General features: G+C 44.7%; 1 long non-coding RNA gene across 1 annotated transcript in view; it reads right to left on the reverse strand.

The window, feature by feature from the left end:
* Window positions 1–13836, reverse strand: part of LOC132475275 (uncharacterized) — a 206464-nt gene that overhangs the window by 62333 nt on the left and 130295 nt on the right. The gene's annotated exons all lie outside the window — the stretch shown is intronic.

The following is a 13836-nucleotide window of genomic DNA, read 5'->3' on the forward strand; positions in this document are numbered from 1 at the left end:
TCTAATTTGTCAATGCAAACGTTGGTTAAAAAAAAGCTTGATTAGTGATTTATGTGAAGCAGTAACCAGCAGACCATTTTTTTCCACTAAAATAATTCTATCTTGCACTATTTAGACCATTTTCAGCCTTGATTTACCTTTCTAGCCACATGCAATTTCTAATATTTGGGACAAGATTGCTTATAAAATATTTCCCAGTGATCTTCACAATATTCTAAACACATGCACATCCCAACATTGACATGCAGTTGCAATGCACATATCCACAGATAAGGACTAGTTTTTATTATTTTACACCGTGGCAAAATTCTACGCAGGCTATTCCCGCGGTCTCATAAAAGGCCTCTCCATCCCAAAGTCCCGGGCCAAATTGTTGTCCCAGTCCATACCTGGCTGCATTCAACATGTGATAGATATATTTAAGTAATTAGGGAAATCTGCTCAACAAAGAAAAATCCCAACACTGCCAGTATTTAATATTGTCTATATGAAAGCAACACCTAAATGCCTTTTATACATACAAGTCTCCAAATTTGTGTTTTCTGGTTATCTTCAAATTTGACCTCCATTATAGCCAGAGGTGTCAAAAGTATTCACATTCATTACTCAAGTAGAAGTATAGATACTAACGTTTAAAAATACTTCTGTAGAAGTTGAAGGATCAACTCAAGCTTTTTACTTAAGTAAAAGTATAAAAGTACTGGTTTCAAAACTACTTAAAGTATTAAAGTAAAAGTAATGCAAGGGGAAAAAAATGCCATTAAGGACAAAAGCTTAGGCCGTGCCACAGGGGCCTATAGAATTACAATCAGCTTTTTTGCCAAGTATGCTCACACATACAAGGAATTTGGTCTCTGCATTTATCCCATCCGTGAATTAGTGACACACACGCAGCACACCTCTATAGCACACTGCCCCACTTCCCCCCAAAAAACATTTTTCTAAAGGCCATCTAATGACTATAATGTTAATGTTGAAAAAATTGGGATGCACCTGTTTCAGACACATTTATGCCCATTGAAAATGAACGCATATTAGTACAATGCAAATACATCAAAGAACCATATATGTGTACTACTGAGCATTAACATGTGTTTATTTATGTCATGCGCAGGTGCCATGGATCGCGTATAAACCAATAGGGTGTCAGAATGGTATATGTTTATATTCTCATCCAACCAATTAAATTCACTCTATCCGATGGCGTGAATTATCTGGATATTTTTTTTTGTTTGTGTTTTTTTGAACGCCAGCGGAATAAACACAAGCCGAAATTAAATAGGAGTAACAAGGCCATTTTTTAAAAAATAAGGAGTAGAAAGTACAGATAAGTGTGTGAAAATGTAAGAAGTAGAAGTAAAAAGTAGGCTGAAAAATAATTACTCCAGTAAAGTATAGATACCCAAAATTTCTACCTAAGTAAGGTAACGAAGTATTTGTACTTCGTTACTTCACACCTCTGATTATAGCCAACAGAAAAAAGGCAGAGGCACGCAAAACAGGTGGCGGTCCACCACCACCACCTCTCACAGAGGCTGAAGAGATGGCCCTCAGTCACAACAGTGGGCGACCCATTACTGAGGGCATCTCTGGGGGGTGCTCATCGGACCCAGCCACGCCCCAGGACACAGGGGCCTACATAAGAGGTAAGTTATTCAAATGAATGGCATGTACATTAATCCTTTTTCTAGTGTTCATTCAGTAATGGCCACCCATTCATCTTAGAAACCACTTGCCACACAGATTTTTTTTCTTGTAGCAGTAGGCTACAGTTCTTTGTAATTGGCTGCTGTTGCTTTCAGATATCAATCTATTTTAAGGTGACTCAGTTTGAAAAATTTTGATGGGACACTATGGTAAAAAAAAAAGAAGGTAATTAGGTGGGGCACCTTTCTGGGTAATCATCAACTGTCTAATCTTTATCTTCTACCAGTTACTGATGATGGTGTAATCTGTCTCGTGGAGCCTTCTGCCATAACACACCTCCATGCTGTTGTAAGTACTGTTAATATTCCACAGATTTGTCATAATGGGTAGAATATAACACAAACATTCTGTTTCATTACAGGAGGATGATGAAGACACCTTATCAGCTGCCACAGAGAGGGAAGATCGCCTTTATTATGTCCATGGTCTTCGCATGGACTATACGTCATCCAGCTCAGGTTGCGTAGCCGTGCGTGTGCGCGTGTCGGCTCATTAGCATCTGTACCGTGGCGGCCCGTACCGTAGCAGCACACCTCTCCCAAGTGGCCAAGTTGGCCTGGCCTGGCCAGACTGGCCACACTCACACTGGCAGATTTGAGCATGGTTAGGTGTGAAAACGGCCACGGCCACGGCCAGATGGCCTAGTGTGAGTGCACCCTAAGTAGACATGGCACTGTGAAATTCAACTTCATTTATATTCCTATAGCTCCCTGTGAAACAACTTTACAAAGTATATATTTAGAATCCCAAATAAACAAATCAAACCTAGAAATGGAGCACATAAGGCTGCAGATCACCAAAACAAAAAAGGTGGGTGACGTGCCCACAGGTGGATGTTTTTTAATTCTTTCAACAACAAAGGACAACTGTACAACATTTGCCCTTCTAGGAAATAAAGAAGACCCCATAAAATTAGGCATATTGTCGTTCTTTGATACTGGGGAGGTGATGGGTCAGTTAGAAATGATTGAAGCATATCATGTCTCTAACAGCTCTTCCATCTCGTGCATCAGCAGGGGGGTCAGGATTATTATCTGGATCATTGGGGGAAAGAGTAGGACATTGTTCTCCTCTAATAGTGACAATGTTGTGGAGAACCACACATGCCACTAGAATGTCACAAGCCTTTCGGAATTTCACAGTGCCATGTCTACTTAGGGGTGACCCTGAGCCTACGAAGGCACTGGAACCGGGCCTTGAGTGTGCCGATGGTCATCTCCACTCTGGCTCGTGTCCTGCAGTGAGCCAAGTTGTAGTGTCGCTGTGGGCCAGGGTCAGGGTAAGGGGTCAGCAGATAGCGCTGGCAGGGGTACCCTCTGTCTCTGAGTAGATAACTATCAATCTCTCCTGTGATAATACAATATATACTTTATTGTTTCAGTTGCAATAGGAGGAAACAAAATATTGATCATAGGATATAACTATATGCTGGATATATAAACTATATATATAAACTCAACACGGGCAAATCTGGCACTCAGTGTAGACTCACGAAACATTCTTGAGTCATGCACAGACCCAGGCCACTTAGATTCCACATTATTTATCATGCGGGCTGCGTCACATATGATCTTCACAGTGGAGAATAGTAATTAGCTGTATAGTGAAGTATATTCCATTTGGAATGTTAAAGGCTACTATTTAGGCCTACCTGTACATTAATGCTGTGGACAGATATCCTATTCACATAATCTTTCATTTATTGAAGGAGCTATGATAGGAATGTGACAACCAATCACACCTGGAAACCCTAAAATATATCAAATTGACTGATTAGTGCTTCAAGTCTCAAAGCTTTATGACATGAATAAATTATTGCTTAGACTGTTACCTGCAATTCTGTGGAACTCTTCTTTGAGAAGTGCTGGGTCTGTGACTTGGGAACACTACAAACGTGTATAGTAGCCGACGCCGTTTCAGTGCAAGTGTCACATTTCAAACAGCCCGACAGACCGTTGCCTTGGACACATGCTCTGCATCACCGACGTTATATAAAAAACTGCCGTTGGCAAAAAAACAAGAATTTGCTCGGAACTGAGAGCGTGTCCACGATGTGTCATGTGAACTATGTGAGGGCTGAGAATATTGTTTAGATAAATTAAAGATGATGCAGAGAAACGGAAACACTCAAACAGGTACTCATCAGCGAATGATAAAACATCCAATCAGGGTCTAATAACCCTCTCCCGACGGAGATTTCTGCGGAGTATCTGCGCCTTGACATCAAATCAAATTTATTGTCATTTTGTTGATTGAACAACAAAACGAGAAGGCGTTTCTCAGGGATCAAGATCAAGTGCACATACATTACAAACAAACGTCCCAATGATTTAGAAATAAATAATAAATAAAGTCCAGTGAGAAGATTTAGGACGCTGGTGCATTGAGCATCCTGACAGCTTGAGGCAGGAAGCTGTTCCGCAGCCTGGTGGTGGAGCATCTTAAGCTGCGATAGTGCTTCTTGGAGGGTAGGAGCTGAAAGAAGTTGTTCAGAGGGTGAGAGGGGTCTCTCACTATTTTCTGGGCCCTATTCCTGCAGCGGCTTAGGAATATGTCCTGGACAGAGGGAAGAGAGGCTCCAATGACCTTTTCCGCTGATCTCACCACTCTTTGCAGGGCCTTTTTGTCTGCCGCACTGCAGCTGGAGAACCAGGTAGAGATGGCGTACGTCAGCACACTCTCCACATCATGAACATGAACATGACATCAACTGGCTCTTCAATAAAAGGACACGCCATGTCTGCCACTGCCTTCCGTCTGCAGGCTTCAACTTAAGAGCAGGAGAAACTCAGGGTTAGTTGAAGAAAACCTGCCAGTGAGCAGGTTAGTTTCACAGAGTATGTTGCCAGGGTAACTGACTCAGAGATAAGCTGAACTGACTTTGTGAAACCGAAAAACCAGAGTTTCCCTCATCTCGGGTTTAACTAACTCAGAGTTTTCACTAAACTTGCTTTCTGAAACGGGGAGAGTCTCAAAAATCCACATATAAATACAGACCAGTTCACACACAAATGCAAACAAGTTCACAAATGAAGAGTCTTGTAAATTCAAGTGCAACAGTTTGTATATAAATGTAACATCCAAATACATTTTTTATGAAAATTGCAAATATTTTTTTAATTAATATATTTATGGATTTATATTACATTTATTTAAAACAAGACATTTGTGTGTGGATCAGAAATGGGTCTGTGAAACTTAATTTTGCTTATGGATACATTTTACATTTATACATACCGATATCCATTTGTGTGTGCATTGAAATGTATTTATGAGAAGACAGTAATTTACATATAAATCACAAAATACATTTGTGAATCCTTCTCTGTGCATTCATTATTATTGAGACTGTTCTGACCCCATAAAGCTCTACTTCCTGGGGCGATTGGGTTGTCATGACAACAATGCACACCTGAAATTTGTTCAATATAATTATTACCTGCTGAACCACGTCCGATGATGTGTGATGTGGGCTCCCTGAATGATATAGCACACAAATAGGTATTCATACTCTTAGTAAACTATGAATACAACTTAAAATGAAAGAGAAACAAAGTAAATAGCCCAGTAATCTCTTGATGTACCTGATGTACGTATATCCTTACTTAGGATATACTTGTAAGCCTGCAACTGAACTGAAAAACACATTCTTGTGGTTATTCATTAAAAATCTCACAACATATCACAAATCATCCCACAGCCAAACAGGCATGCTGTTGAGCTGAATCTAATGAAAACCAGAGCATAAGTTGCTCCTGTGCACATATGAACTGTGTCGGTTTGATGAGTCACAGGCTGTATGTATATGTTGCAATCTCTGCCTCCCCCTGGCGGCTTGTTGGGAAAATATGTGTGTAGAGCGCATGTGTGTGACGTAGTAGAACAGGTGTGTTGTGGGTAGGGAAGAACGATTGACAGAGCGGGAATCAGTCTACGGTGCAAGGTGATAGAAGTACAATCCAATATCCAGCTGAAAGCTAGCAAGCAAGTGCCTTTGATGCTTTTAAATGTACCACTGTGAAGGAATAAAGCCTAGTTCATTGCTGCAACCAACCAACGCCTCACCGTTTGTGCTTCGGCTCTGTTAACCCGGACCACTAGACGCAAGTTACCTGCAACGAGCCAAGTCATTAGTATGCGGCCAGCTCGCTCCCAACTACGGTTTGGAGCGTGGAAGCTGTGAAGGGGGGCTCGTCCGGGATGGAGTACTGAAACGTAGTACCAACCCATTTTTAATGGATGTAAGAGACACTGATATGGACCCAGTTAACCACATGAACGGCCGATATGCCAACGACACTATCCCCTTCGCGGCTAGCAGGGAGCTAACATTAGCCGCGGACGGAGGGATGGCTCACGGCCTAATGCCGTAGCTCGACCCAGCTTTGCTGCCCACACCACCGCCATCACGGTTGACTAACCCGTTCCTAACGCCCGTGGAATATAAAGCAAATGGTGAGTCCAAGTACTTTAATCAGCAAACCTGTGACTGCTCCAAACATATGGTAGCCAACCCGGTTGCAGCTTTACCTTATGGGTCGGAAAATAGCCCTGCTCAAACGTTTGCCCTACATGCCGCTTACTAGCTATCTAACCCGTTCATCCCCGTGAATTGTACGGCACAAAACCCTTCTGCCCCGGCCCATGTACTGTTCCCCCAGTTCACTTCCACACCTTTTCCACCCTCTATGCCCCAGCCCGTGGAACGTTGTGGAGCAATAAGCTATGATGATAACTATGCCCCACCCCGCGACACCTACCGATACGGCAAACGGCGAGTCAGCTGTGAGAAGGGCCAAGTCGGCGCCACGGCCATCACACACAGCGACAGATGTTGTGACAATGGACAATAGTGACGATGAACATTATGGATACAGAGAGAGAATTCCGATATTGAAACCAGGCCATTTTGATGGAAGGGGCTCCTGGAAAGACTTTATTCACCGGTTCGAAAGCTGTGCAAGGGCAAATCATCGGTCAGATGCAACAATGGCGTTGCAACTGGGATTCAGCCTGAATATCGCGGCTGGAGCTATCGTCCATAAAAATCCCAGATCTGACCGCTGGAGCTACCGGCGGATTGTGGCTGAAATAGAGACTGCCTACGGGCCACGCTCCGAGCATGTAGCAGCCATCGGCATTGAATTGAGACAGCCGGTTAGGGGGCAGAACAAAGCGCTGCACCTCTTAAGGGATGATTTCTACGAGAAAGTGTCCAACGTGTATGCTGACCGTACAGAGCTGGAGCAGGACGCCATCAGTGTGGTGGTCTTCACCAACGCCCTGGACGACGCCGAGGGGGTGCAAAAACAACTGGAGAAGCAGCCACCAGGAGGGCCGCCAGAACAGTCACACAATTCATGCAGCATGGCCAATGCAGCTTTGTAAATCAGAGAGCCAGGGCCGCCACGGTACGTGAAAATAACAGCATGCCAGCTTGTCTGGAGCCAGTGGGGGTAGCTGTCTGGTCCGTCGACTCACCAGAGAGGGCTCCGAGATTTAATCAGCAGTGGCGCCAGAAGAAAGACACAAATGTCAAAATGCCTATGGGGGATGTTCTGTGCCACAACTGCTCCGGTCCAGGGCATATGCAGAGAAACTGCCCTTCACCTCGTCGACCCAGACAGCAAGCTCGGACAGTCAATAAGAACGCCGCACCCGACACAGGTATAGTGGTCACCTGTACTGCAAGTCAAGGAGATGACATGTGTGTTAAAATATTGATATATGGACTGGAATTGTGTGCTCTGCTTGACTCTGGTGCTCGGAGGAATGTGTTGCCCCTCCATCTTTTCAACTCCATTCACACAGAGTCCAGACCCCCAATAGAGCCATCTGTCGCGCAGGTCCTGCAGGGCATCGGCCCTGGTGGTCTGGCAGTGCTGGGGGAAGTCAACCTACCAGTACAAGTTCGGAGCCGAGCTACCAATGTGAACTTTATTATGGCCGACACAGCAGAGAGCACCGAGGTTATCCTTGGGCACCCTTTCCTACATCAGACAAGTGCCCAGCTGGACTATGGTCGCCGTGAGATAACCCTCTGTGGAGAGAAGGTACCTCGTTTTAACCCAAGCCATCAGTCCCGGGTGCACATTCTCAGAGTGGCCCGCACAACAGTGTTGGTGTCGGGGTGTGAGTATGTAGTCCCCGGCACCACCGACCTCCGCCTTGCTGCTGACGGAGACCTGATGCTGAGCCCAACTAAAGGTTCCATCGAAAAACACCACGTTCTAGTGGCTCAAATCATCGTACAGGCGCAGCGGTCCACCAACGTTCCCATCAGAGTCTTCAACCCTGGTGCCTTACCTGTCACATTGAAGAGAGGTGCTGTGGCAGGGATCCTACAACTGGCAACGGTGTTAGAGAAGCTGGAGCCCCAGCCACCCCTCGCCCCACCGGCCTCTGAGCTTATTAACTCTGTCTTTGCTTCTTTACCCAGCCAACTGCAGGTCCTGTATAATGAGAGCTGTGCTAGTCTGCACAAGGGGGACCATGAGAGGTTGGCCCGCCTGCTACGGTCATGCAGCGACGTATTCTCCAAGGGGCCCACTGACCTTGGCCGTACTGGCCTCATACAGCACAACATCCTCACCACCCCTGGTTCACCGGTGAAACAGCAACCACGCAGGATGGCTAGAGACAAACAAACTGCAGCAGACCAGCAGGTGCAGCAGAGCCTAGAAACTGGTGTGGCCCAACCCAGCAACAGCAGCTGGGCTGCACCAATCGTTATGGTGAGGAAGAAGGACCAGACTTCCCGGCTATGTGTCGACTACAGGCCTTTAAACGAGAAAACCATTAAGGATGCTTATCCACTGCCCCGCATCCAGGACACCTTAGACACATTTTCCACCGCCAGGTACTTCAGCATGCTGGACTTAACATCAGGATACTGGCAGGTGGAAATGACGCCGAGAGCCCGAAAAAGCCGCTGCTTTCTGCACCCGTAAGAGCCTGTTCGAATGAAATGTGATGCCTTTCGGACTATGCAATGCGCCGGCCACATTCCAGAGGCTCATGGACCGTGTCCTGGCCGGGCTGCAGTGGGAGACCTGTTTGGTATACCTCGACGACATCATTGTCTTGGGGCGGGACGGCACCGACATGTTGGAGCGGCTCAGCCAAGTGTCACACTACGCGCAGCTAGGGCTGGGCGATATTGCAAAAAATATTATCACGATTATTTTTTTGATATTGATCAATATCGATATTAATCACGATATATGATTTGATACTGCTGCAGCCTGAAGAAACTAGAGTGTTCATTAGTTAAACCATACTTTTTTGTTTTTAACCATATTTGTGATAAGGGAACATTTAATCACATTTAAATCTAAACATTTAACTTCACAAACGTGTTTTATCTGTTTCCAACAGAACAATATAAGGTAGCTTGCCTTGTAACCTATTGAAAATAATGTAAATAAAAAACAATATAAATATATTATTTTTTTTTACTTTATTTTTAATTTATTTTTAATATCGAGCATTTATGTCTAATGCTTATCGTCGTAATCGACGTGAGTTTTATCGCGATTAATAATCGTAATCGAATTATTGCCCAGCCCTACGCGCAGCCAACCTGAAACTTAAACCTTCTAAGTGTTTCCTGTTCCGAGAGCGAGTGGCTTACCTGGGGCACATCGTCTCCGCCAAAGGTGTCGCCACTGACCCCCAAAAGTTCCAAAAGGTGACTGAGTGGCCCGCACCCCAAAACGTCTCTGAAGTGCGTCAGTTTGTCGGCCTGGCTTCATACTGCAGAGCCAGTGGATCTTGTTGCTGGGTTGCCACCTGACCCGGACAACACTACTACCCCTCCATCCTATGTCGTACAGCTCCGGGAAAGGCTCGAACTATCTCACCAGTTGGCCCGGGAGGCCCTGGGAAAATCTGTTGAGCGTGCCAAACGACAGTATGACAAAAATGTTTGCAGAGTCCAACACGAAGTATGGTTCCTAATCAAAGGCACCAAGAGAGTGAAGAATAAAGTGCGGAAGTCCCTGCCTTCCTACGAGGGTCCGTACTTCATCGTGGGCGTACTGGTTGACTTGGTCTACCAGATTAAAAGGGGTCCGAAGATGAAGATGAAAGTCGTTCATCACGACAAACTCAAAGCATACCACTCCAGGACGGCACTAGACAACGGCTGGATATTTCGAGAGGCTGAAACGTGGGCACTAGTGGAGGCGCCAGCCCCGTCGTCAGACCCCAGCTCTTCCGAAATCGACATCAGTCCCCTCAACATTTGGGGCACATCACCAGAGACGGAGGACCCTGTTACGGAAGCCCTTCCAGGCCTCCTCTCTCCACCACCATCACCGAGCAGCAGCTAGCTCCCTTGCCACCCCGCTGAGCCTTCACTGGCGGAGGCTGGGACCCCGCTTACGGCCAGGGGAGAAGTTGCTCGTCCTTTTTTGAACTCCACCCCTCAGCGTCGACCCCGGAGGGTCCGCAGAGCTCCTGACATGTTTGGTGACTGGATTGGTCACTAAGCATAGTTGCCTGAGGTTGGGTGTAGGCGGATCGCTGCCCTCCTCAGAGGAAAAGAGTTCCTGTGTTGTCAAAACAAAAAGAAAACAAAGTTCCAGTATTGTCAAAGCAAAAGAGTATTGACAATTACAAAGGTTTCCAATATTGTGTCATCACAAGTGTGATTTGAGGTTAAAATGTAAAGTTGTATACGATATGGATTTAATATAATTGTTTCAACAGTCAACATCAACAGTCGGTAATTTGAACACTAATGGGCTGCATAGTTTTGTTAAAGGGGACCTATTATGCTTTTCGACTTTTATGACCTATAAACGTTGTTACAATGATTGATAGTCATGTTTAACCATACACAAAAAAGAATGTAGATTTTCGGGAAACTCTTCCTCTCATCTGGGCGCTTTCAGCATTCTCTGTCAACGCTCGGTTTCGTCCTTCTCCGCCCCCTCGCCCCCCTCCTGCCAACCCAACTCTGTTGTGATTGGTTACCTTCCTTGAAGCGCACGCGCGGGCAGATTTGACCAGGCATATGGGGGTGCGGCAGGAGTGCCTCTACGGAGATGATTTCCCGGATATGTGAACAAGTGAATCGCAAAGTTGTCCCGAGTGTTTAGCGCTCTGCACAGCCACCCCAGACTGTCAGCAGGGAATACGTTGAAATGCATGTACGTCATTATTTGACACTTTAGTATGGTTAAACATGACTATCAATCATTATAACAACGTTTATAGGTCATAAAAGTCGAAAAAGCATAATGGGTCCCCTTTAAATCATCCTGGATATTTTAACTACTAAGACACTTAATGAGCATGCGTGTGAAAGACAATATGAAAAAAAATAAAAATGTTATTTGTTTACTTAAAATCCTGCACCCTGTAGTAACCTTACGCTAATGTTGAGTAGAGTGGTTAAAGTACTAGTCACATTTTTTAATTGACGTTTATGGACATTGCCTTTTCGCCTTAACTTCCCACTGGAAGAGGACCCCTTCAAGGACTGTGGGAAACACAGGTTATGGTTGGGGATGTTTGTATAATGTTTGTATAACCCTTAAATTAATGTTAAGGGTTTAAACATTCTCCAGAGTAGGGGGTAGTGTTGCAATCTCTGCAATCTCTGTTGGGAAAATATGTGTGTAAAGCGCATGTTTGTGACGTAGTAGAACAGATGTTTTGTGGGTAGGGAAGAACGATTGACATAACGGGAATCGGTCTGAGTCTACGGTGCAAGGTGATAGAAGTGTAATCCAACATCCAGCTGCAAGCAAGTGCCTTTGATGCTTTTAAATGTACCACTGTGTAGGAATAAAGCCTAGTTCATTGCTGCAACCAACCAACGCCTCACCGTTTGTGCTTCGGCTCTGTTAACCCGGACCACTAGACGCAAGTTACCTGCAACGAGCCAAGTCATTAGTATGCGACCAGCTCGCTCCCAACTACAGTTCGGAACGTGGAAGCTGTGAAGGTAACATTTAGCTTCAGCCGATTTTTTAGCTTTAGCCGATTTAAAATAAAATGGTACCCCCTTAAGACCCGACGGATGAGCATAGGATCGTAATGACAGGACAAAATATTGAAAACCATGATCAGCGTTTAGTATTAAAGGTCCCATGGCATGCTACTTTATGGATGCTTTAATATAGATATTAGTGGGCCCCTAACACAGTATTTGAAGATGTTCCCGAAATTCAGCCGTTGTGCAGAATTACAGCCACTATGAGCCAGTCGCACATTGAGATTTCCCCAAACGCGCCGTTTCGGTGTCTGTAGCTTTAAAGGGGAACTATGCAACTTTGGCAACTTCTTCGCTGTTTTCTTGGTTGGCGCTCGCATTGAGCTCCCCCTACAGCAGGGGTCGGCAACTGGCTGCCCGCGGGCCATGAATGGCCAGAAACACACAATATCTGGCCCGCCTGATTATTCTGAAATTATTATTATTATTATTATTCATTTTTTCGAAAATGTAATATCTATATCTGTTAGCTCAAACGTAAAGGTCCAGATACAGTGAACTTTATTTCTTTCAAAACCGTTTATGAATTTAAATGTATCAAATCCTGCTACTACTCCCGGAAGGTTATAGACACACTCGTCATGGTCACGCGTAAGCTGCGAGGGGTTGAGCAGGAGTTACTGGAAACTATGCAATATTAAATGAAACGGAACCCCCCTCTATAGGCCTATATACAAAAACCATTGCGACCTAACATTATGTATTTTTGTGTGATACTGCACGCAGAGAAAGGCAGGAGCTGTTGACAAAAGTCCACAAAAGATTTAAGACGCCAAGCTCTGAGACTTTGCTGTTTAACGCAAGTAGAGTCTCTGATGAGGCTACTTCGCCTACAGCTCTTCTAAGGTTTTGTTCTATACTAACTTGTACTTGTTAATATAATATAATAAAGAACGAGACGGGCACGGTAGATTCATTCAACGAGTATCATTGTATTCTTCCTCTTCTCACGCAACGTCACATTACACAGTTTCAGTACAACACTAGGTAAGTGCGCCATCCGGTGGTGTAGTGGAGTAACAGGAACAGCACATAATACGACTGAATACACAACATATTCCCCCTCTCTTAAGAAGCTTAAACGTAAGCAAAAGAACAATGCCACATCTGACATCAGCAGAGTTGTAATAATTCAAAACTCAGTAATATAATAACTCATCAGTAGTGCAATAATTCAACAATAGTGCAATAATTCAACAATAGTGCAATAACTCAAGTAGTACAATAATTAAAGTAGTACAATAACTCAAGTGCCATCAACACAGAACTTCACCTTAGAAAATGTTGCTAAAATATAACCAGCAGCTTTTTTGTACTCTGACTTTGTCCTTTGCATATAAACTGGAGCAGGTAAACTCTTGAAACCTGTAACCCGTATATAATGTAAACTTAACATGACATTTTCAGATATGTAAATCACAACAGCCTTGTCTCAATGGAATACAGTGTCCAACATAACCAGTATCTATCTCACATTCATTAGTCAACAACAAAATATATATTTTTTTTTAGTAAACAACAGTATTTTCTTACGTTTTCACAGTTTTACCTCACAGTTCCTCAGAACAATTAGTGTTCATACTCCTGAAGCCAAGCAGGCTCCTTTCTCCCTCTCACTGGTCTGTCCATGACCCCAGGGTCAACTGCTTGTTGGGGTGGCTCAGGTTGCTGGGCCGACTCCGGCACGGGATCAGGGGCAGGGCAGGCCACTGGTTCTGAGTCTGAATCCCTGTCTACTTCACTCTCAGGGACCAGAGATAGGTGGGTAGCATTCCATGTGCGCCCATCTTCCAGTACGAAGGCACTAGAACCAGCTTTGCGCATCACTCTGACAGGTCTCTGAAACTTAGACAGTCCCTTTTTCACATGGAAAGGTTTCCTCACTCTGACTAAACTTCCCTCTTTTATCTTTGGCACACGTGCTCCCCTTTTCACATCAGTGTATGTCTTTGATGCCTGCTGTTTGGCAGCGACCCGACTGGGTAGTTGGTCCTCTGGCAGTGGATCAGATTTGCGAGCAGGGCCAATGTCTACTTTGGTACGCATTGGTCGGTTGCACATGAGCTCATGTGGTGACACTCCTGTGGTGCCATGTGGGGTAGCACGGTAAGTGAGCAGAAAATCCT

Source organism: Gadus macrocephalus, chromosome 16, assembly GCF_031168955.1.
Source record: "Gadus macrocephalus chromosome 16, ASM3116895v1".
Classification (NCBI taxonomy): domain Eukaryota; kingdom Metazoa; phylum Chordata; class Actinopteri; order Gadiformes; family Gadidae; genus Gadus; species Gadus macrocephalus.